The 25,928-nt window shown below is 39.2% G+C and overlaps 1 long non-coding RNA gene across 2 annotated transcripts; it reads left to right on the forward strand.

The window, feature by feature from the left end:
* The first annotated feature begins 1,559 nt into the window (after positions 1-1,559).
* On the forward strand, positions 1,560-24,719 carry LOC138117471 (uncharacterized). 2 transcript variants are annotated; one of them, XR_011154655.1, is made up of 5 exons: positions 1,560-1,847; positions 15,971-16,042; positions 21,016-21,218; positions 23,043-23,246; positions 23,674-24,719. It is a non-coding gene; the product is annotated as an uncharacterized lncRNA (long non-coding RNA). The 2 variants fall into 2 exon arrangements; XR_011154654.1 differs by lacking the exon at positions 1,560-1,847 and adding an exon at positions 3,225-3,311 and having other exon boundaries at positions 23,674-24,718.
* Positions 24,720-25,928: the final 1,209 nt, after the last annotated feature.

Consider the following 25,928-nt stretch of genomic DNA (forward strand, 5'->3'; position numbering starts at 1 on the left):
CCATTTCCATTTGTGACCTTAACATACAATGTTGCAGCAAACCATTTGTTAACTACAGCTGCATTTCAATTATTTAGAGCATCACTTTTGTCCAAGTCTTTCTGAAACAAAGAGTAATTTCTTGTTTTGACTGTGGAACATTTTACAAGACCTAAAGAGCTTTGCCTCTCACATCTTTGTTCATTTAATGGGTTCAAGTTGGATTAGGATTGAGTAAAGATGTAAAAATTTGATCTACAGGAAATGAAATGGGGAGTCTTCTCAACTGTTAATGTGACTTTAGAAATTTGAGGTGTTTCCTGGTACTGAGACTTTCTTGCTGCCTATTTTCTGTCATTTTTTCTATACAACTCAGCCATGCTAAATTCATGGAAATGCTCCTACAGCTGGAGAGAGTCTTTCATCAGAATAGAGTCTAATGCAGCTCAGAAGGCTTTATTAACCCATTTTACGTACCGTGGATTTGAGAGGGGGGATGAAAATGTGTTCTTACTGAACATCCTTTAGCAGTGCTCTCTTGTCAGCTTCTAAGTAAATAGTAAGAAATGCTGGATTGCATAGTGATTACAGGGTAACAACTATTGGAAAGTAAAAGGGCATTACTGTCTCTGATCCATTTATCTGAAATGTGCCTTTGGATATTTTGTAAAAAGAAAACAGTCTCAAGCTGGGTTAAAACATTTCATCTCTTTGGTAGCTGCATAGACATCCCAATAACTCCCAATCCCATGGTAAGTCACTGCTTTGTTACAGGAGATCTCTGGGGAGAAGGTAAACTACCAGGGCCTCCTACAGCTGGATTTTCTCTTGTATTTTCACATCCAGAAAATCTGCTTTACCCGGGGCCACTTAATTTTTGCTGTATGACATGGTGACAGTAAGATGTGACTTTGAACATGCACATTAGAAACAAAAGTTAGAGATAAAACTTTCTGAAGCAAATATAAGTGAAAATTTTCTAGTGGCAGTTAAGAACTTGTTCTCTGAAGATTTCTGAGCCAGACTGGTACGAAATCACTTTCCACAAGTGTGTAATAACCTATTGTGTTAACAGTACCTGTTAACAGTACCTGTTACCTTCAGCAAACAAATGTGATTTTAGTTCCGATGGCAGATACTTGATTTATGCAGAGATGATGACTTTTGCAGAAATGTAATTTCAGAACAGAACAGTCATGGCTGTTGCTGCCATTTTTTCACAGCCCCACTTTGTAGCAGGACTTCATTGGTCTCTCAGTCCCAAGCCTAACCACCAAATGCCTGCTCTCATTTCCTCTTTTCTGGTAGTAGTGGGAGGTGTGAAGAGTCTGGTGGTGATGGGAGTTTCCACCCATTACCTTCTACACGGGTGTGTGGTCTGTTGTGTAGATTCACTTTCTGAAGTGTTTTAAGCATTGTTCATTGTCTTCAGCTTTTCCTTAAGGTTGGGGTGAAATGCCTGTGTTCTCTGTCAGGCTTTTCCTCCAGGTTTTTGTGCTTTTCCTTGGGAAGGACATGAGCTCTTTATGGATTCGCAATGGCACAGATACTGAATTTGGTCATGTGAAGGTCTGGCTGCCATGAACATTTGGACTGATGTCCAAATGAAACAGGAATTGGCCTGCCTTTCCTGAAGTCTTGTAACTTCAGAGAGTCTTTCTATAATGACATACATTAATTTCTACTGCTTTTATTTGTAGGTTTTTGTATTGATTAAGGAAGGGTTTCTTCTTTGTATTGGTCTGCCTTCCATTTTTTCTAACTTGGAGCTGAGTTGTTTTTTTTTCCTATTTTGTCAGGCTTTGCTTCTGTGGATATTGCACGTGCCCTGTGCAGAGCTGTAATTGAGTCAGGAGCACTATCTGCAGGTGAGAGACGGTGGGTAGGCACGACACCTAGGAGAAGTTATCATCTCTGTGCTTCATTTACTGTGTTGTAGAACTTGGAGATTGGTAATGTTCTGTGCCTAGCAGAATTTAAGTGGAATGATGGGTTTATTTTCCTTTTCCTGGAGGATGAAATGTAGAAGTTAGTTGGCTGTGCCAGGGAAGATCTTGGTGTCAGATGCAATCATGTGAGTATCTACATGTTTGTGTAACTAAGTTATTGCAGAGCCCTTTTTGTTATCAGATAAGAGTCTTAAGAATTTGAGATTAAAATGAGATATGCTTATGTCCCAACCACTCTGCAGTTCTGCTCATTTGAAGGAACTTATTTATATATGATTACTTTGTAAACCAGACAAGTAAATAGTTTTGTGACAGTTTTGCTGAGATGCCTGTTTGGAGCATTGTCAATTATTGTGCTGTTTGGTGCTTTTAAAGCCCTACTTTAAAGCACTACTTTGGTGCTTTTAAAAGCCCTACTTCCCTGAGTAAGTAGTTGCATTAAAATCATAGGCTTTTTTTGTCTTTCTTAAATAAAACCTATTTTTCATGTTTCCATAGAAGATACATGCACATGTCATGTTGAAGTTCCTAAAAGATTGAAAATCTGGGCTACATTTAAAAGGAACCCAAAACCTCTGAAGGATTACAAATAGCCCCATGCTGCCTTCCATTGTTGAGGGTAGGAGACTGATCCCTGCATTTGAACATTTGATACTGTAGTTAGTTTTTAAGGAGAATTTAAATTTTAAAAAAGGTTTGTATGGTGTTTACTGCCTGCACCCCCTTACATTTGGTTTCAACATGCAAGCTGCCAGTGTTGATTCTGAGCAATGTAAGTGTTCTACTTCCCCTTACAGCAGCCTTTCTTTGCAGTTAATATAGATGGGAGAACAAGGAAGTGTATGTATTGGTGCAATTTTCTTGCTTACCACAGTCCTATTCAGAGTTGGTTTTATATTCCTGTGAGTACTGGAGAAAACCGTGCTGTGAAAGAACACAAGCAATGTTTTCTGATTTCTTGGTTGGTTTTTCAGCTCTTTCGAAAAAATTTGATTGTTGGTGTTAATTTAAGGTTCATGAGAGTAAGATTCTGTTTGTGCACAGAGCGGAGGCAGCATAGAGAAATACAATTCACACTGTGGTGTGCTCACTCAGGCAGGAGGGATTTTAGGCTTTTTTCCCCAAATCCCTTTTGATTTGCAGCTGTAAGTTGTCTCATCAATCAACAAGAACAAGCTGGAGACCATCAAGTCAATGAATTTAGACCGTCACATGACATCAGCTTGTAGTACCTTATGCTTTTGCTGCTCACCTGAGAGGAACAAAGAATCACCTGAGGCAATGCAGGTGGCTCCTGCTTTAAGAGTGATGTCTCAAAGGTGTTAGCTATCAAGAGCTCAAACACTGAGGAAATTCTGTCAGATTCTGTTGTCTGATGAGATGGTAAGATATTAGGATAATGTATGCAGGCTTTATTTTGGTTTTAACCTTATCTCACGTGTGGGTATTTCCAGGGACTACAGTTGCTGTGTTCCTTTAGGGAATGAGAACAGGAGGTTAAGGGTTGGTCAGGCTTCTGCTCTGTCACTCACCTGGCACAAGGTGTGGCCGTGGGGGGAGAGCAGGTGAGTGTGGCTGTTCTCCACTCTCTGCCCCTGCCATGATTTCTCCCCATCTCAGCAGGGAGAGGCAGCTCTGTCCTGCTCTCCCCTCAGTGAAGGAGCAGGATATGCCAGGCACAGCAACCAGAGCTGTAGAATGTGCTCTACTTACCCCACCCCGGGGACAAAGGGCTAGTGTTATTTTTAGATTATTGTCAGACAATCAGAAGGTATTAACTAAAATTTTTCCTTTTATTAGTGTAAATGGTTATTCAAAAATGCAAACTGCCATGGTATTGGTGCATGGAGTTGTTTTTTTGTCTTCTTAAAATGCATCAGCTGTACTATCAAAGTGTCAGACAGTAACGTGGGTTAGTCCCACTCTTGTGACTGGAACAAAGCTTTCTTTGCTGAAAGAAAAATATGTCCTATTGTGACCTGGTGTGAGGATATGGGAATACTTGAATCCTAATTTCATTGGTCAGTTGTATCATTTTAAAGCACAGTTTGACCACTGCAAATGAACAACTTTTGGCAGCTTGTGCCACTAACATTCAATTCTCAAGTATTCTTTTTTGCTTGGGCTGTAGGCTTGGGTATTTTCCCTTGTTCTAGTAATGATTAATAATGCTGGTTTTATCTCTTTCAAGCTGTCCATCCTAATCTTCTTGCCTGTACTGGGCACATACTATTTAGACCATTATTATGTTATGATAATAATTTAGTAGGGTTTGGTTTTATTGCTACAGCCATTGCTGCTATCAAAAGCCAAACACAGTATCTGTGAAAGAAGATAGTATGCAAAATCAATGCTAGTAAACCTTTAAAATGAAAGCAAACATCAATAATGAAACTGCAGACTGTGTGTGTTTGCTCAGGAGCAGGGTGGAGGACTGAAGTCACCTGCCCCAGGCATATCGCAGTTTTGGTGAACCACATGGGGAGAGTTTGGTGTAGTTGATGTTTGGAGTCATGGCACAGATGTTGAGTCAGGAGACTTCAGAGAGAGATGTCAACATGTCTCTCCTCCCCACCCTGCATGTGGGTTAGAGAGAGTGTTTTGGGGAAATAGCTCTGTCTTGAGCTTGCCAAATAATGGATGAGCCAAACTCTCATTTCTTGTGCACTTTTACTGCTATTGGTAGCAGAGTGAAGGAAGGATTTGATGTTTCTGTCAAGATCTGGTAAAATAACAAAGACACTATTTACTCTAGTTTTTAGTAACAGGCTAAAAATTGATTCTTTCCCAGAGGATTTAGCTGTATAAACATAAATTGAAGCTGCTATCAACAGAGTTGGAAAGTCCATCTGTAGCAGAGCTACTTTGCAAATGTGTCTGAAGACAGGTTATGTTGTTAGAGGTACTAGAGCCAATATTCCAGATACGTTTCTTGAGTAAATTCAGCTATTTTTACCTCTATGCAGCTGGGACATTGATTTTACTCAGCAATCTGTTATGTTTCTTGTAAAAAAAGGTTCATTTTGGGGGTGTTAAAGTTCTGTTCAAAAGAGGCTGTAGAGTTGCTGGGTCTTGATGCCAGCATGGTGTCTTGTGTCTGTTGAGCTCTAGTGTGTGGCCTTGCTCTGCTACACTTGGAAACTGTTTATGGGGTCAAAGCCAGATTTCTGGTTAGTGTTGAGCTGACCCTATGTGTCTTTGAAGGTAATTCCACATAGAAACACTTTTAAGTACACATAGTTTAAGTCAGTTGGTGTGTGATCCCTTTTATTTTTGTAAGCAAATTATTTTATGTATAATTAAATCTCCCATAATTTACATATCATTATATATATAATTGAATAGTTAATGATCTACACATTTTTTTGTTCTGTAGCATACCTGAATATATATGATCATTCAAGCCTGGATGAGCTACAACATACCTGAATGTATAGGAACTTTTGGTAGGCTTAGTGTCTCCTAGAATACCACAGAATTTTTCTTCTCATCAGGATGATATTAAATATGATTCACTGCATGTCATTCTCGTGATTAAAAGGTGCCTGTGTTTTTTTTTGTGACAGAAGGGTAAATGGAGGAAAAATTCAGGTGTTCAAATATTAACTAGCTGCCTTCTCATCCTGTCAGTACAGTAAATGTTATTGAGAAGGACAAATAGGTGCTGTTTTTATTGGTCACATTCTTCCAGTGGTTTTGATTTGCTTGAAGATAAGAACAAAACTTTTAGAGGGGCACGTTTGCCATGTTTCCAACTACTTTTACTCAGCAAAATTTTTAAGACTGTGTTTGGAGGCAATTTCTTCACTTTTGTCTATAGGAAAGTGTGTTCTACATGAAAGTTTAGAACTGTGAGGAAGCTTTTATGAGCTGGTTAGGCAGGGGATGCCAGTGATATAAATCATTTGGAGAAGGAAGAGGTGAGAGAATAGGTAATAGTTTCCTTATGGTTATCTAGACTTTGTTTTCAGGTAGGCCCAGAGTAGAGGAGAGGAAGTCCTTCCTGGTCCAGTTAAATAGGTTTTTTTCCTGCTCAAGCTTTTAGGAGAAAGTATAGGTTCAGAAAAGTTTGTTGCTTAAACCAAATGCTTAGAATATCTCCTTAAGTCTCATGTGGAAAAAATCCCCTCTATTTTATTCCTCTAACTACAACATTGACTTGAATAGTTTGATAACAAATAAGCTGAATGAAACAGATATTATACATATTTGAGACCAGACAGAAAGTCTGAGCAGAGCTTTTTCTGTGTGCACACCTCCTTTGTGGCAGAACTCGGAGGTGAAGGTGAGGCGATCCTTATCTTGTGTGGGTGCTGTTTTCTGTTGTGAGTACTTTAGCATCTTAGTCTGACTTAATAACTTGGCTGTGAAGCAAAAGGAAAAACTGCTAAATATCTGCCCACTATCTGCATGGTTCTTAGTGCGGGGGGACAGACTTAGCAGCTCACAGCTGCTGAAACCAGGAGTCATATCATCCCCCATCTCCTTGTTCCTGTCTTCCTGCCTACGTGTTCTCACTGAGTACCTTGTGCCAGCTTTGATGCTTGCTGGAATGCTTCACGCTTTGATTTAACTCTTGAAATATCAGCAAGCTATCCCAGGGAAAAAAAACCCAAACCAACACATCCAAACCCCAAACAAACATGGCCCATTTTCTGCCTTTTTACTGAACAACATTGACTTAATAATGGGTTTCTGTGCTTGAGAGACATGGGATAAACAGAGAACACAAAAGGAAGGCAGCAAAAGTTGTTCTTTTTGGCAGCTGGAACTGTTATGATGGTTCGGACAAGTAGGAAAGAGCCTGATCTACAATGAACTGGGTTTCAGTCACATGTGCAGCTGAAAGGGTTAAATTGCATTTGTCCCATTACTTTTTGAGCACCTGCAAATACACTTGAGTTTTAAGTCTGGTGTTTTTGAGTGCTAAAGTAGAGCCATGCAGGTACTCACATACTCTGCAATGCTTTCTTTGAAGTGAAATGCACTCCTGTGTGGGTCTCTGAGCTGCTCAAAGGGCTGACTGCTGCATTTTATCCACCCAGCTGTAAACACCAAACTTGTCCTAAGTAGTGAATGTTTTCAGGATCCAGCTTGTGTTTCTCATGAACTGAGTTCTGACTCCAGGTGGGTGGAGATAGGAGAAAGAAAGGATTTTGACGTGCTCGTCCCATTCAAAAACTTTTAAGTCTCAAATTTAAAAAAAAAAAAAAAAATCAGGAAATAATCACATCCACCTTGTATCTCATATTGAAAAGATTTTATTCCTTGAGTCCTGATTCTAGTATTGGGTGTAACAAGAATTCACCTTTTGAAACTGAAAACTTGTTAGATGGGCTTGGGATCTTGCAGTGAATGATGGAATTATAGTAACACAGCAAAAAGCTTCAATGTCATCCCAATCTGAACTGAAACCTATTTTGTTTCCAGGAAAAAATAAACAAATGGAGACTCAAGCCCCGGGCTCTGCTCCCAGGGAGTCATGTGCTTTCAACTGGTTGTGTTTGCACATGGGTCCAAATGCTCCAGCTTGGATTCACCTCTTCTTTACTTTCTCATTTTCTTCTCTGAGACTTTTCCTGCTGGTTTAGTCTTTTTGGAAATATCCTTCTGTTGGATATTCCTTCTTCTGTTATTGTTTGGATGCTTCTGTGTTCCTCTTCCCTTTTTTCCTTGTCCTTTCCCTTTATTCTGTTCTTCTTTTCTCCTTCTTTGACAGGTATTTCTTGATATACAAAATACCTTTAGCTTTAGCCCAGCTTCTGGTGGACAAATGGTCACAAGGGAAATGTGCAGATGGCTTAAACAGATGTTCCTGTCAAAGTCAAAATATTTAACTCCTGAATTCTTGCTAGACAGTGCCTCTGATGAATATTGCCAGAACGGTGGCCAGGACAGCCAGGGACTTGTGTGGCTCCTTTTCACATTGCATTACTTTAACCTCACCCTACGAGCTTTCAGGAGAAATGAAGGCTGCTGAGAAAAGCTTTTATTATTTTCATTGTCATGTTAATCTGTAAGTCAGTTAGTAAAGGTCTGTGCTTGTGCCAAAATGGGAGAACCGTTTTGAACTGGATGAAGGAATCCATCCTCAGTGCTCTCTAGCAAGGCCTGGGTGAGTTTAATTTGAATCAACATATGCAGATTGTCAGTGGTGTTTTGATTTTGGGTTTGTTTCTGGTTTTTTTTTTTTTTCCTCTGTGCCAAAACTGAAGATGAAATGTCAAGATATTCAGAGAAGAAATTGTGTGTGCTCTAGGGAATATTATTTGACTATAAATATATTCTTTATACAAGCTGTTTTTCATATTTTTTAATACTGTGATATTTAAATCAAATTATTTTTCATAAAATTGTGATTTGTATTATTAGTCCTTTATTTAATCAGGAGAGATGTACAAATAATTACTAACTGACAAACTATCCTAATAAAAACAGAAGGACATGAGTACAGTCACCATGAGCTAAAAATGCAAGAATATGACTGATTTTTATCAAGTGAGTTCCTTGTGAGTGCCTTTCAAGTTTTAGAAAATGTACAATTTCAGAGTTCAGATGCTTTAATAGGAAACAAGTTGAATACTTGAGAACTAATCCGTAGGCACAACAGGAACTTGATGGTATAGTAGGTGGTAAGATTCATTTATGATAAGTTATAATGGAATTCCCCTGGAACTATATATTCCACCTCCTTGAATTCACATTAATTCAAAAGCCTGGCAGTACACATCAAATGCCAAGACATTAAAAATTTGGCAGGTTATTGTAAAACATGGGACTAAGTATATGCCTAAGCCACTGCCTGTAGCTCTTGGGAGTTCTGGTATACCTTGTGGTCTCTATATGTTGAACTTTTGGTTCACATTTAAACATTCATATTTGTCCACAATACTGAGCCTGGGTGTGTTTTAATTTAGAGCATGGAGTCTGCACAGAGCAAGAAGTGCTGCATATCCTTCTTGAGATGAAGTCACGTTTATTGCACCAAATAACTGGTGATGTGTTGGAGATTTTCAGAATTCCTTTTTTTTTTTCCTGTTTGTTTTACAATCATAGATAGGCAGAAATTCTGGAAATGTTCCAAGTTATTGGCATATTAAAGGGGCAGGGTTGGTTTTAATGAATAACATTTGGTTTCGGCCACTTTGAACAAGTGAACAAGACTGTAATGGAATTTTAGTGCAGTGTTGTTCTACTCAGGACAATCTGACTGATAGCTCTTTCAGCTTTTAAACATCTCTGCAGACTGAGGGACACTTACTTGGGCATCAGGGATAATTGTCACGTTAATCCCCTTTTTAATAATAGTAATTCTAGTTTTGATAAAATGAGTCATGTGCGTTTTGGTTCAAGCAATTGAAAAAACCTCAGTAAGTTGAGTCCTGCCAGGTAGTGATTTGTTGCCAGGAAATGTGCTCTTCTTTCTTCTTTATGGCTTCATTAAAAGACAGTTCTAAAAATACATCATTGAAGATAGTTCAGGAAAATAAAAACATTTAAAAACTCAAAAAAAAAAACCCAAACCCAAACTCACAGCAAAAAATCCCCTAAAGAAACTCTAGGATAAAGCTTTTTTTTTTCACTTGACAACGTGCAATTACAATTTTGCGTCTTAACTTGTCTTGTGAGTGATGAAGAGTCGTTCCAGATCATTTTACGTTTCTTGTGAGTACAAAGCTGTTGTTCAGACCTTGGAAATATCACATGGGCTGTAAGTCTTGGCTCAAATTTCAGAAGCAGGTAGCTTTTTCTGAGAAACTAGAGGAATCAGTGATATTGAAATATGTGATGTAAATGTTAATACAGCTAATAGACTTAGGTGACATCTACAGTATAGTGTTATTGTGAAGAGAAGCTGATGTAGACTGATTAATCTACTTCGCAGAGAGCATTCAAAGTGTTATTTTTAAGAACTTCTCCCACAGCACAGAGGCACCCCAATCTTACAGAGATTTCTATTGAAAATCTGCCTTATTGCCAGGTACGTGCGAATGAGCACGAATGATGGTCGTGACTTTCAGGTGTGGGTGTTTAAAACTGTCCATCATTTCCTCAGTTTCAAGTTTCACTCTGCAAGGTGCTGAAAGTTTCTCTGTGATCCAGAGAAGCAGGAGGGCTGCCTACCCGAGGCCAGTGCAGCTCTGAACTGGGCACCACTTTGTTTTGCTCGACAATTCTGATTGATGTGTGTGGCTGCTGTGAGGATAGTTTAATTGTCATCTTCCTGGCATAGGCTGGTAGAGAGGATTTTCTTAGTTGTCACATGGAATAGATTGAAAAGGTTGTGCTCATCTTTTCTTGATTCTCCAGCTCAGTGTGCCATTAGCACAGTAATGAGGAAGTGGTCCTGTTTGGTGGGGATGGTGGGAGTTTTTATCTAAGCAATTTTTAGTGAGGGGGGGTGGGATTGTAGGGAGAGTGTCACGTCAGTGTGAGAATAATGGTGCAGCTCAAATGATGAGAGGAATTGTTTGTACTGTTATCCCTGGGGACTGGTTGTGGCTAATACACCCACATCAAGCCCCAAACCTTTCTGTAAAAGAATATTTTCCCCAGAGTCTAAAACCAGTAGGTCTGTATGTTTCTCACCTTTCTGACTTTGGTAGGATCGTTAAGACTGTTAATTAACTTGACCAAAGCAGCAGTTTAACTGGTGTGCTTGTGCTGGTTTCTTATGTCTTCACATCATGTTTCTGCCGCGTTCTGTAGAAATTTTTGGTACTTCACAACATACTTGAGAGAAGCAGCCTGTTGTTCTTTGAGATTCTGATTCATGTTTTATTTAATGATGCAGATGAGGAAGGTGCTGGTTTGCACCAATGTTGTGCCTGATTTGGGAGAAATTGTCTCCTGTGATCCCAGTAAAATGGAATGTGCTCTAGAGGATGAGGTGTTTGGAGACCAGGAGAGCTGTTATGTTGCTTTTGCTGTAAGATGAAAATAATACCAGCTACCTATTGTTTTAAGTGCATTGCTGTCTCCAGAGGAAATCTTTCCTTACTGTTATATATTAATAGGTTAAGTTCAGCTGTAGGGCAAGCAGAATGAACCGAAAAGATAAAGAAACCACATCTGGGCCTGTGATGGCTGAAATTGCTCCAGTTTGGGGCTGCTGCTGTTGGGGAGTGTTCATCCAAAGAGTCCAGGCTTGCAGGATGTGCTGTGTCTGGTTTCCAATAAACTTGCGTTTCAGAATAGCTTGCTACATATGGGGGATCTCTGCATAAATAGCATAAAATAATGTAACATTTTCTGATTATATTTTCATGAAAAGGATTACATATATTTAATTGTTATAATCTGCTTTTATTAGTGAAGTCTGTTAAATGTTGTACAGGGCAAGAATGGAGAGGGTGTTCTGGTCTCTGCCATCTTGTCATCAGCTTATTACTAATAAAAGATCTGTCACTTATAACTTTGGTTATTTCAAACTGTGTCCTGGACCACTTGTTGTCCCAAAAGGAGTTCTGCTAAAATTTAGTCAGTGTTAGGCGGGGTCCTGAAATATCAGGGTTTCCAGGTTTGAAATCCAGCAGCTACATGATACAGGAGAGGGTTTGAAAAGCACACCTCTAAGGAAGGGATGCTGCTACTATGGCAGTGTTTAAAACCCATTTTTGACAGCATTGCAGAGCCCTCAGGTGAAGAGCTGAAAGTAAGTGCTCAGGCTTAGCTTTCAGGGTTACCATTCCTCAGTGAGGAACAAAACCCTTCTACACGGGGGAAAACCAGGATAAAGAGCAGCAGTGTGCTCTGTCACAGCCCAGCACAGCTGCAAACTTCACTTCCGAGTGTTGAAATCGAGAGTAACTTACGGAGCTTTGGTGTTTTGTTAGCTCAGACATAGGTGAAGTACAGGTAAGGAACTTCAGATGCAAAATCATTCATGCAGAGAGTCCCCAGGGCATTTGAAGGAATGCAGTTCTTGGCAAGGGCAAACACCGTCTTTAGACAAAAGGTCATGTGTTAGTGACCTTCTTTTGTTGTTTATTTGCATTATAAGTGAAACATATAAAATGAGAGGCTTTGTAGAAAATGATCTAAACCAGTGGTGCTCAGGCATGTATTACAATCCATGTAGTGCTTTTATCCACAAGGAAGTTGGATGGCAAATGAAAACACAGTGCAAGGTTCAGTTCCGTGGCTGCTGAAGTTTGTCTACTCTGTCAGGAGCTGGTGCTTGTCCGGGGTGTCAGGTTTCATCACTTGGCTTGTAGCTTTACTAATCGTCAATTGCAAAATCAGAATGATTTCCATCATGATGCAGAAGATGCTTATCTTTGTCTCACGGACTGATTTAGGCTTAAAATTCTGCTGTTTTCTGTGAATGGAAAGCTGCTTTTTGTAGTTGTTGAAAATGTAACTACAGGGGTTAAAAATCCCCCAACAACAAAAAACCAAACCCCAAACAACAAAAAACGAAACCACACCAAGCTTGTTACAGCAGCAATGTAATAGAAGGAATTGTATTTATGTCCCCTTTAAAGAACATCAAAGCAGTTAGATAGATGTCTTGAGATAACTTGTCCTTGTGAGATGGAAATGTTAAGGATTCATGAGGCTGAATCTCATTTAAATGTAAAAATCCTCTTTCATTCATATTATTGTGCTTCTTTGCCTTGTCCTGTGTTCTTTACCAAACTTTTGGTGACTGTTACTGGCTTTTTTCCTTAGTTACTGAGTAAAGTTTTGCAGAATGGGATAAAATATTTTCCTTTAGTCAATTTGCAATAGTTGTTGAAATATTAATCTCCTCTTTTAGTAGGGCACAGAAGAGATGAAAGGAATGAATTGCTCCTTCTTGTGCTCAGGGCATGTTTTATGTGCCCTTGTGCCCCACACCTTCCACTTGTGATCAGCTGCTGCTCTCTAAGACGCTTTCCTGTATAGATCAAGTAACCCCCAAACCTCATAAACAGTCTCCTTGCTCCCTATTTAACAAGAAATGCTACTGTTTTCCTAATCCTATTATGTTCTTTGCAGAGTACATTTAGTTTCCTAACCACTCATGTGGACCCTTTAATTTTCTATTTGTGCTTTAATGTAAGCAAAAGAAATACATTTGAAATAGCAAAGGGGAAAAAAAAAATCAGGATGTTTAATGATGTTACATTCAAACTTAGTGAGCCTTTACACATGTGTGGCAGGTCATATTTTTGTGATGTGATTCTTCCCTGTGGTACTTGGCTATTGCCAAATGACTGAAAGTTCTGCCTGAAACAAGCACAACATCACAGATGATAATTTTACTGTTCAAATTATTGGAAAGCAATACTAGAACAAAATTATCTTTAAAAAGTATGAAAAGCAGGGACTTCTTTATTTTCTGAATCTATGGAGTGTGTTTGGGTCAACTTTTATCCTGCAGATGTGTTAGCTAGAAACTTCGTGTGACATTCTCATGTGATCATTTGAATTTGACACCTGAGTTTTTGGGAGGAAAAAATCTGCCACTGTTTATGTTTTTCCATAGTTGTGACTGAAAGGAGCCCTTTTCACCCAATCCCGTGTAAATTGAAATCTTGTGACTTGAAAAGATGTGACAACTGTAAGGGGGCAGGAAAGTAGAATGTTTGGCTGAGTAACGAAGGTAATGAATGGCATGGAGTGGGCATGTTAATATTAAAGCTTCTGGAATTTCAGATGAAAATCTCTTTAGAAGAGGCTCACACAAATAAAAAGGGAAGGATGCCCTTTGGTAAGAGAACAGATGACTGATCATAATGGGTGAGGGAGGCAAGTGAGAAGTTAAGTCTGCATCAGTATCTTCATAAGGGTGTAGAGAGAGATTTGGGATAAATCTATAGACCAGGGCAGAGAAAATGCAGCTCAAGCCAGAATGATCTGAGAGTACTTTTATGGCCCTTGCATAATGGACTTTGCTGGCTGGGTATTTGAAATGCCTCTTCCAGGAAAGGAAGTAATTTCTTTCAGAGAGAAAAATTTTAAAGCTCAGAATATTCTGCAGTAACATCACAGGCTTGGACATCACTAATGCAAATCATTGGGTCTTTTACATGGAAAGGCTTTCAGATGGAACTCAGAGGTTCCTTTTTTCTTTTCATTACCTGTGATCTGTCCATTTGCTCACTTTAGACTCCTTAGTACTGGAAGTGCAGCTCTAGGATTCTTCAAGAATAAATTGAGTGTGAATGATGGATATTTCTCATACTTCTGTTTAAAAGATAAAGGTTTGTAAAAACAAAAGCATTCTTTTTCCTAAGTGTTGCCTAGACAAAATTCACTTAATGTTACACAAGTATCTAGTGAGTCACTAAAAATCTCATTTCTTCTCACTCATACACTTTTCAAAGAAGACTAAAATATTCTTTTATAGTCCTTCACTTGCTACAGAGTCTGCCAGAAGTGTTTGATTAGCCCAGTGATTATAAAAAGCAATATTTTCATCTGGTTTCTATATCCTATTGAAGCAGAAGTCAGTAGGGAAATTATTTATTCTTTCCCTTCAGTGTTGAGGGTTGACAGAAATGCTCTGTGAACTTCAGTCAGATTAAAATTAGTAACTATATTTTCTGTATTCCATCTGCCTAAATTACCGTGAAAGCTTTGTATTTTCTTCTGCTCCTGTGCACAGACACACTTGTTCAAGAGGGATTAATGTATTTGATTAGAAATACTTAATTTTAATGAAATGAACTCAGTGGCATTGAAAATTACTTTTAATTATTGCCATAAAAACTTAGGAGCAAAATGTCATGACCAAATGGGGGTTTTCTAATGTGTAGAACTAGAGCTCTGTACAGTCCAGTGGACCAGAGACCAAAATGTAGATTTAAGATGCTGAAGGTGATAGAGGAGTTTTAGTGATGTTAGGACAGTTCCATCCTTTGATTTCATCAACAGAGCAACCGCTTTTGAAAACCACTTTTAACAGCCACTAAAAAACTGACTGAATACCCATGAATTGTTCTGGACTGGTTTCAGTGGAAGGCAGCAGGAGTTTTTGCTCCAGTTGTGTTGATTCCTGTAGTCGAGTTCACAGACAACCTGGAGCTCTTTAAGGTAAAATAAGTAATGGAGGATGATGTTGGTTTCTATTCATATGAGTGAAAAATCCCTCCTCTTACTTGAAGACCTCTTTAAGCTGTAAAGAGGTCAAGTGCTGAGCCAAAGGGATGAACCACTGAGTGAAGAGAAAAACATGTATTTTAGTCTAATATGTAGAGGATAAACGTGAGCATCAACTAAAGACACATTTATGGCAATTGGGATTAGAGTCCTCTAATGCTTTCACAGTAAACGGGATAAAATATAATGCAAGTTATATACCAGCATTCCTCACAGATAACTGAGCAGGGTTACTGCCCTGATTCTCCTCTCTTGTGGTTTCACTGGCGTGAATCCTTCTGTCTCCAGCTTCAATACTCCTAAAACACTGTTTTCTCTGTTAGCAGGGCCACATACTGTCCTCTACACCAGGAATGAAATAGACCCCCATGTCTTCCTCAAAGTGCATTGAAAACCTTTTAATGTGCAAGTCAATATACCCTGAGCAGTTACATATACATTATCTGCATTTAAGTTTTCTTTATCAGCAGAGTAAGTTTTTTGTAATTTGCAAAGACTTGAGTGTGCATTAATGTGAAAAACCCAAATAATATTATAATGTGCATGCTGGGCAAACTATGCTAGCCATGTATGTTCATAAATGCATTGTTATGTATCAAAAAATTGCGGAAGTAATTTATCACTATAGGTGTCAACAGTCAGGAGACTGGATTTAAAGAACACTGTCATCTAACGCTATTAATATAATACTTAATTTTGAGGAGCATTTGATTTCCCCTCATTGTCCCTTTAATCAGTTTCTGCAACAAAAACTGATTTAAAATATCTCAAGTTATATGGAAGAGGAAATTCCCAAACAAAGTACCCATCAGAGAGAGTTTTCTAACTTCCTTATTTGTCTGACAGTGATTCAGTCTGGTTAATGCTGACTCAGGTGTAAATATTTTTTTTTCCTCTTTTTAATGTTCCTGGTTTCATGTGGATACTCCTATTGACCTGATTCTTCTGGTAAGGGATTTTCATACTGTGACTCAGGAGCAATGCAAGCAATGTGACAACTACAGGAAAACACCTGTTAGTATCAGGTAAGTTGGTATTTACATTTTGTTTATTCCTTCAGCCAAGTTTTTTCCCACATCAGGTTAAAAGTCTTATTTAGTATTTCATCAAAGAATGCCTGACCAGCTCAGCTGTGTACCTTGTTTTCTGTTCAAATCAATGTGTTTTTCCTTATTAAATGAATTGCACTGCTTAAAACAGTATCAGGAAAACCCAGTAGTAGAGCCATAGAGTTGTGGTCCTGTGCTGTGCTGCTCTTGTCGTTTGCATCAGCCTCAGTAAAACTGACTGAATATCCATGAATTGTCCTGGACTGGTTTCAGTGGAAGGCACCAGGAGTTTTTTGCTCCAGTTCTGTTGACTCCTTTAGCTGAGTTCACAGACAACCTGGAGCTCTTTAAGGGAAATAAGTGAAGGAGGATGATGTTGATTTCTATTCAGATGGGTGGAAAATCTCTCCTTTTCCTTGTAGATCCTTTTAAGCAGCTGGCTTCCAAATCAATCTTGCTGTAGGCCAAATGTTAACACCCATCACTGATGAACAAGGAAATCAGCGTCTTTTTTGGCCTCAACTGGTTCTAACTCATCAGCTATTTCTTTATTATTGGAGGTGCCAGGTACCAAAGGGAGTCCCCTTTTGTGCACTAAATTAATTCCTTCTGGTTTTTGTAATGAATTTATTTTCCCTTGTGCCCCAGACAAAGCTTCACCCCTCTAGGTTACATTTTTCCTCTCTTCTCTCTGCTCTGAATCCCTGTAGGAGAGGAGTGGCAGGCCGTGTCCTGGCAGGGGATAAAGCCAGGCCGTTGTGCAGCTCAGGGCAGCCTGTGTGACATCGCTGTCCTGGAGCCGTGTCAAACACACCACGGACACTTTGTAATTTGAAGGCTAAAACTGAGATCTGCCCAAGCGTTCTCAAGCAAGAGCCAAGAGGTAGAAACTCAAAGCAAAACCAAACCAGCCTTTCAGGCAGCGTTCAAGAGGTTTCTGTAAAATTTGCCACAGGCAAAATCTGACTTGTTCATTTTCCAAGATGTTTGACTTTTCTGTGAAGTCTCATTTTGGAGCTCTAAGCCTTTGATTTTTCTTGGAAACAGTTGGGGAGACTTTATATATGATGGCTTCAGAAGGCTAAGAACCAAGCATTTCAGTGCCCTACATAAACCTGGCATTGAAAATATGTTTGTACAGCTGTCACCTTTGTCCCTTAAGCTATTCTATTCTGTGGTCACTGGGTGTTTTTCATGTGTCTGTCAGATGACAGCCCGGGAAGGGACACACCTTGTGGGAAAAGATTCTTTAAGTCTGTTCCCTTTTGACACTGTTCTGAGTGGAGCAATGGCCTGAAAACCTTTCTGGACATTATGAGTTCAAAGAGAGTTCATTGCTGAATAAAAATTCCGTTTTCTTGGATGGCAACTAAAATTTAAATGTGTGTATCAGAATTAAGTAGCAAGAAGATATTTGGTTAAAAACTAATCAATTTTTATAAAATGCATTTAGGTTCCGTGCAGGCTAGAAAGGGATTCAAACTTAAATATTGTCTGGATCTTTCTGCACAGTTGCAAATTCAGTGCAACAGCCTTCTGGCTAAATAGTTTATGAAAATAAATACCTGAAAGTGGATTGTCAAGCCTTCTTTGTAAGTGATGTCAGCTTCATCTGTCAGCAGTAAAAATACAAGTTCACATGGTTAAGCAGTTTGACCCTTTAGAAATAAAATCAGAACTAATCTCCAGAAGGGAATGGACTTTGCCCATTTATATTCTTACTCTGTTTCTCTTTCCGTTTGAGATGAGTTGCCAGAAAATGTATTTAGTATACCAATTATGTGCCTTTCTGGTGTTTTATCACCCTATCCTACATCTTGTACAAGAGAAGTTAAACACAGACCTCTTTATCTTGGGGGCTTCTGCAAAGATACTCTTGAAGAAATCAGTGTCTAGGAAAGTAGTCGAGAGGTTTTGGGGCAATCCTTAGTTATATTATGTACTTTTCCATTCTACTGTCCTGGTTTAAAGCTGTTCTGCAGTACCACTGTGTGGAAGCAGTGGTTGGGTAAAGAGAGGTGCTTAGAAATAAGCTTTTTTTTGTTAATACAACTGCTGCAAATTACATGCTGCTTTCTTTAGTTCTACTTTAATTGTTTTCTAGACATGCATGCTTTCTAGTTTGCCTGAGAAGCAAAAGAAAAATGTGAATATTCTAGGGAAATAGGTGATGACTCTGTTTTCTTAGTTGTAACTTGTTTTGGATTTTTCTTGTTTTTTCCATGTTGCTCTTCAGTGTTTTTTATCCATGGGCACAGAAACAGAAGCAGACAAGGCAACCAAAACAGGATGTGGAGCACTTATCCTCAAGATGATTTTGGGCAGTGGAAATCACAGTTAATTGCAGCTAAGCAGTGGAGTTTCTGATACCATCAGTTTTAGGCATGGTGTATACATTTTTATAAAAGCTGAGAACTACATTCAGTGTTTTTCATTAACAAAGAAGGAAATAGATACCATGGAGGGGATTAAAAGGAATCTTTCTTTTCATATGTGCTTTGGCTGTTCATTTGTGAACACACCAGCTGTGATTTCTTGGAAATCTTATCTTGGTGTGCCCTTTCAAAGAACAGTGAAGAGTTCAGATTAATGCAGTCTGTGCTGGTAACAATCTGAGAAGTCCCACATGAGTTTTATGGAAAAGCTTAAAAATGGGTTGAGGGATTCCACCAGGTGGGATTTTTGGTTTGTGGTGATTTTATTTTTTTAAGCCTTTTGATTCTGCTAAAACATGGTTTGGTAAATGATTCCATATAAAACTCAATCTTCCATTACCATTTGAAGTTTAATTTTGTTATGTTTTTCCAGGTATGTCACCTGCTGCCATTTATTTAAAGCAAATATCACTTGCTTGTTTCATTTTCCTTTGGAAGAAAGCAAAGGCATTTTCTGCTATGTTGGGTGGATGAATATACATACACTTGGAATTAAGTGATGCGAAGGGCTCAAATGACCTTGCCCTGCTGCCTCTTAAGAATTTATTTTGCATGACTTGCTGTGTGTTGGAGGGGCTGGGAAGGCAGTTTTGTGAACTGCTCTTGTCAAGAGTTGACAAGAGTTGTTTCAAGTCAAGGGTTATGCAGATTAATCACATAATCATTAGCTTTGCTCGAGGCATGTCGTTAAGGAGGGCTCAGATGTCACTGGGTAAATAACTGCAGGGAAACCTGAAGCTAATAAAACATCCCTGCTGATGGAGAGTAGGTGCATCATTCACCAGATCCGGGTCAGGAGTCCTGAACAGATTTTCATTTTTAGCCCTTGAGGGGTGTGTCCATCGTCACACACTGATGACTAAACCCTTTGGAGTGCTTTATGGGGCTATAAATACTGAGGGCACTATTTTGGTTGCAGTACCTGTGAAAGGAACAGAGGGAAGTTCTCTGCCTCAGGAGCAATATTCCTGTCTGGCACCTGCTTTGTGGTTGCCAGCACATCCTGTGCACTGTGCTACTGAACCACATCCACGTGCAGGTCAATGCTGTAGAGGCAACCGAGGCTTCTTTGATTTTTAAACTGTTACTTCTAAGGCAGGTGTTAGCCAGTGAGTGTTTCTAAAAGACTTCAGCACAATCTGGAGGCTGAGTGCTTCCAACTGTTTTTAATTTCCGACAGAACAGACCTGTGATGAAGAACATTATTGTTCTTTGCATAGCATTGTAGTGTGTAGTCCTAATTGCTGAAAAATATGAATTATTTTTCACAAAACTATGTACAGTGCAGGTCAGCACAGTAAACAAGTCTTTTTTAGATGTCAGTGTGTCTGCACAGGTGTAAGTGTGTTAGGCAGGCATTAGAGATTAACCCTAGTTAACTTCATGTGCAGGGGTAGCAGGTATTTTTTCTCAATCCTTTAATTTTTGGAGTAGCTACAAGGGGAAAGAACTGAAGTAGAGATGTGTCTTACTTGCTATCATCTTGTAATATTCCTACTCCCACCCTTAATTTTTACTCATTTTATTCCTTTTCTTAACCTTTTACTAGGTTTGATTGCTTGTGTGGGCAGAGTCAAGCAAAAGATACCTGTGAGATACCTGGCCTAGGGGGCTGTTTTGTCTTACTGCTGTCTTTAATGAGGTTCAGTCTTCTGGGGTGAACACTGCCAGGCTGTTCTGTGAGCACTGACAGGATAAACATGCTAACATTGCCAAGGAGAACAAAGCAAAGTGTTCTCTGCTGCTGAGCCTTGTTCTGATGCTCTGGGCTTTGTGAAGGAACTTCTAAAAACCCCCAACACAGATCCAGGTGGGCAACTTCTAAATTCAAGGCGTGTGTCCCAACTGCTGCTTTGAACAGACTGTGTATGCCTTTGACAGCTTCTGGCTCCTGAAATAAATTTAAAAAAAACCCAACAAAACAACAACAACAACAAAAAAGCAGGAAAAAAAATCAAATTTTTTGGCTTGGTCACTGTGCTGTGTTGGGTTTTTTTGGCAGTGTTACATAGAAGGAGCTGTACCAACTGCAAAATGGGAAAATAATTTGAAGTCTTTTAAGCCAGGGATTATGTCTCTGTGTCCTTGGGACTAATATGAGGATTTGACAGTTACCCTTGAAGGAATCTGAACTATGGGACATTTGAGGAAAGAGCCAAGGGACTGGTGGGAACAGTGTTCTGGCAAGTGCAGCTGCAAAAACATGAAGCTGTTTCTCCCTAAAGATTTGGAGGAAAATATTGGTGTTTCCTTTCACAGCAAATCTTGGGATGTGTAAATGGAAAAGAGGAAGACAAGGGAGCCTTTACTCTGCCTAACAGTATCTCTGAAGGGAGTTGGTTAAAGCTTGAGTGTCATATGATGTTATCACAGAGTATTATATTTGATTTCTTCTCTTCATTTCCATTCTGACAGCTTAAATCTGGGTGAGAGTATTTCTCTCTTGCTCTTACCTTTCCTTTTGTTCCAAAGTAGCTGAAACAAAACATTTGATACTCTTCATGTTCTTAATAGGTGAAAGGAAGACTTCCCCATCATCTCTGCTGAAGGCCTGTACTTGAGGATTCCAAGAAGAGATATTTCTGTGCCTTCATTTTCTTTTGGATTCATGGTGACCTCTTCTCTCCCCTGTATCTCTCTGGAGAGATATTTTTGTGATAATGCAGCTGCTTGCTATCAAAATATGAGCAGGGCAAGACTGAAAATTACTAATACAGGTATGTACAGTAAGAAAGGATAGAAATTAGCCCCACCTGAGGGACACACATGCAAACATAGAACCAAACCCAAACTTTCAGAGAAATTAATGTCTTTTCTGGACTGTCATAAGCTCTCCTTTGGCCCTAATGTTTGAGTAACAAAATGAAAGCAGTTTTCAGTTCTGCTCTCCACAGAAATCCATCCCTAGAAGAACACGAAAAACACAACGGTGCTTTTAAATTATAGTTTTCTGAGATAAAGTGCCATTGTTACTAACCACATTCAACAACACTATTAGCTGGAGACATGGAGGTAAAAGCAAAACCAAGGGGAAGCATTATGTCTTTTGGCCCTCAGACCACACAATTAGTGAAATGGTTAGTTTGGGCATTTTAAAGCTAGGAATTAAGAAATTATTGGAGTGTTGGTAACTTTTCATAATACCAAATTCACAGGGGTGGTTTGTTGGTGAGTAAAGTGGAGTCTGTCATTTTCAGAGGTCTAGTGAGAGTACGGGGATGAGCTGGTGCTTTTTATCCCAATTTCTGCTGAGAATATTGACTTTCACAAAATCAGACGTGATGTAGCAAGTTCTGTAGTTTCTAAACAGATGAGGCTGTGGACTTGGGCAGCAAAGGTTGTGAGATTTGTTATAAAATGAGGTCTTTTTTGTGCTGTGCTTATACTTCTTATCCCCTTAAATTAGATTTCTACACATTGCAAATGATGTGCAGCCAAGATCAAAAAATCTCAGTTAGAAAGGGGTTTTACCTGTTAGAAACAGTAAAAACCCTCTTACTTTCCCTCTTGTGCATGACCTAGGACATCATACCTCCAAAATCCATTCCAGTTCCCAGTCTTCTCTATAAACTGAAAGGAAAGACTTACCCTCTCTGTTACAACAGAAGAGATGTTGAGCGAGACAGCATTTAATATCCATCATTTTGAACAATATTATTATCTAGTTTATGCCTTTCATGTAATAATACCAGTTTTTGCTGAGAAGAGTAATTTCATGAGCCAGTGGTTTGGTTGGCAGACCTGTCCTGACAGTTCACTTGCTTGCCCTCTCCTCAGTTCAGCAGCCATTCCTGCGTTGTTGTTTGTGTAGGGCTGATCTATCCCAGGTTGTTGAAACCACCACAAAAACTGTGTGTTTCTTTAAAAAAACCAACCCAAACAAAACCAAAAAGCAAAACAAACACTTGATCTTTTTACTGATCTGCTTTACAGCACAGCTGGAGTTGTTCTGGTGTTAGTTCCTTGCCACATGTGGACACAACAGATGACTCAGCTCAAACTGACTTTGCTGCTAACGTGTCATGAAACTTTACTGAGGGTTCATGGTATTGTTTCAGTTTCCATTTTTCACAGAAGACTCTCACTGTATTTTCATTCAGTCACCGGAAAACTATCTCCAGAGCTGCTGGAGAATCAAATTGTTGCTTCTTCATTATTGGAGAAATATTTAAGGGGATTAAGTCACCCATCAGAGCAGATTCTGAGAAAAGTTCAGCTGCTTGTAATGAATACCATTTCATTTCTTGTGTCACTGGGTGTGTTGTAGCTGTATTATACTGTCAGGCAGGGACAGTTTCTCTTGTGGAAGGTGGTTCATTATGACAGAGTGAGAGCTAATTGACGGAGGCCAGATTAACCCCTGTTCTGGAGGTCCCTTTCCAAGGCCACTTCAGAAATAATAATGAAGGCTTAACTCCTTATTCTCTGCAGACTTATCTTTCCAAGATCCTTCTATAGAAAATGAAGTTGTTTTGGGATTTCAGATTAACTCAATTCCTGTATGCCACAGTTTATTTCACTATGGTATTTTTCATACACAGATATTTTCTACTGGCTGTGCCTCCCAGGTGACCTGTCCCTGCTGGCCTGACGATGCAGATCCATAAAATACGAGTTATTAGCAAAGGTTCCAGTTTGAACCATGGATTGAGTTGTACTTCTCCAAAGGTGTGAACTAGGAGTACCTGGTCTGAAGCTGTTACAGTGTTGAGCCAGACACTCTGAGTGCAGAACTCAGGCTGCAGGTACTGCTTAATATCATACTTTGGTTTCCTGTTGAGCTGGAATGATGAATACTCATATCGCTGTGATCCTATTGTTACCAAGCATTTGTGTAGGCAGTCTTTGATGAGAAGCTGATAGGGAGGTAGGAATAGCAAATAGCTCTAAATGCACAAGCAAAAATACCTTTTGTTTTCAGAGTATCTAAAACCCATGTCTTGTCTTCTTTGTGACTGAATTTTCTATTTCAAGAGTGCTGTGAAGAGGCTTAATGTCTTTCTGCAACATCTCGTATACAGTTATACAGTTGTTCTCTTCCTGTCTTTTCCCTTAGCATTAGAGAACAGCTTCTTGCTGTTTGTGGAGGCACTAATCAGTGGGTTATATTAGCACAGCATTTCTTTATATATAGTGGGAACATCTCATGATGTGTGTTCTGTTTCACCACAGAGAGCATCACAGAGCAAATATCTGCTTAAAATGCAATTAAAGACTACAAAGCCTGAAAGACCAACTGCCTGGGGAAACAAAGTTTGCTTTGAAAAGGAGCAAAGAGAATATCGTGAGTGGTGTGTTCAAAGTGCTTCTTTGAAAAAAAGGCAACAAACTTCAGTACAGTTGAACACCTGCCTAGCAGAAGAACAGTTCTCAAACATTTGGAGCTTTTTCAGCCATGTTGGGGTATTGTCTTAGGTCTCCAGTGCTTCAGGAGAGTTTAGCTTCTGATTTAGACAATAAGCATATGCAAATTGATACTGGTACTTTAAAAACCATAGCCTACCCTTTTAAAGGATCACTATGGACCAGAATTAACCACCCTTCATTTTGGGCTGTGTTTACATTTCCAATGGAACAAGCTTTACCATTCTCATGCACTCTCCCTCCCTTTCCTGCCCTGAAGCAAACTGCTTGCTTGTACTTTATGGTACTGACACCCTTGTCCTTTCCATAGTTTTTTTTTTTTTTCCCCCTGAACAGACTTTATGTACTTAATGATGGTAATAAGCAATAATGTAGCAAAAATACATGGCTTGTGACTCTCTGAGACTATCAGCTGTTTTTCCTGAAGGTTACGGGAATGGAAAATCCAATTCTGTTTTCTGGATTCTGCCCTGTGTTATTGCTGACAATGCCTTGATTATAACATGATAGGAAGCATGAACTTATTAGAAACCAAATACTCTCTCCTCAGCTCTGAACATTTTTTGGTCATGTTACAGGTGTGTTTAATATGAGAGATAGCTGAGAAAATGATTGTAACTTCATTTTCTGACTAAATTCTACTTCAGTGATCTCTGCACAGACACAGAATAAAGTTTATGGAACTGTTTTCTGTCTCTTCACAGTCTGTTTTTTTTCCAGCAGACATTTTTTTAGTGCCTTTTAACTTCTTTTATAAATTGCCTTTCTGCTCAATTAATTTCCTCAGTTAGGATAGCTGTGTATTTTGCGTTATTGCATTTTCTTTGTAGAGTCATACACCTTACTTTGCTATTTTTGTTTAGGGAAGCACACAATAAAGAAAGATGAAAATACTAAAAATAAAAGAATTCTAGACAGATTTTACCTTTGGTTTAACTGCATTAACTTGTATCTATTTGTCCCATATATTTGATGGCTTGATGTACAATTTCATGCAATTTATATTTAATTTCAGCTGCCAACACCTTCAACTAATTTTTCAAGGTTTGAAGAAACAGAATAGCAAAGAAAGAAGAAAATCAAAAGTTATAATCATGGATGAATAAAAGGATGTGTGATTGGAAGGTCATTAATTTATTTGAAACAGGAATCATCTCTAGGTACATTTAAATTGCTCCTCATTACTTATTTCTATTGCTTCATTACTTGTTTGCTTGATTAATATTTTCTATTACTTTAGAAAGCATCTTGAATTAGTTATGAAACCTGTTCTTTAAGAAAAGCCTTTGTGCTTAGCTTTCAGCTCTCTGTAAGTATTTCTAGGAACTATGCTAATGGTTAGGCTGAATTAAATGCCTTAGAACCTCCCTTCCCTTAGAGCAGCTAAGGCTCTGTGACACTGAACAGTCCCTGGTGCTGTGGTGCATGGCAAGGCTGTGTTTAAATGCAGAATAACTGTGAAGAAAACAACAAGCCTTTAGAGGCGAGCTGAGAGCACAGATTAATGAGCTGGCAGGTTTGGCAGGGCCGAGCTGTGCCAGCAGCCCTTCTCCTCCCCTGTACGGTGACGTTTCCCTCCGCTCCGCTTTATTGGCACACGCTGAACACCTAAACATGGCCCATCACACCCCTCCTGCTAGCCCAGGATTGTTTCCACCACAAATTACAGGGTCAGCACTGACCGAGAAGGGCAGGGCTTGGTCTCTTGTACCTTTTTATGGCATGGTAAATAGCTATGCAATCATCCTGCAGTAACAGTGCAAGAATACAAATTACAGGCCAACCCAGGCTGCTGCTGTCTCGAGGCAATGGGCTGTTTGTGTCCGCTTCACTCTCTGCTTGTCATTTCACAAAAGGCAGATGGACATAAAGGGAATGTGCAAAGGTGGAAGAGGTCCTGTGTAGGTGTAAGGTGCATTTAGTAGGTATTGGTGAATTACTGATGAAATAAATTGCCTGAGAAGAAACCATTGGTAATGCGTTGTTGTTTGGTGGTTCAAAGATTGTAGAAAGCTCCTTCTCCAATTTCAGCTGTAGATGAGTGTGGGGAAGTAGGCAGTAAT

This window comes from Aphelocoma coerulescens, chromosome 12, assembly GCF_041296385.1.
Source record: "Aphelocoma coerulescens isolate FSJ_1873_10779 chromosome 12, UR_Acoe_1.0, whole genome shotgun sequence".
Lineage (NCBI taxonomy): Eukaryota > Metazoa > Chordata > Aves > Passeriformes > Corvidae > Aphelocoma > Aphelocoma coerulescens.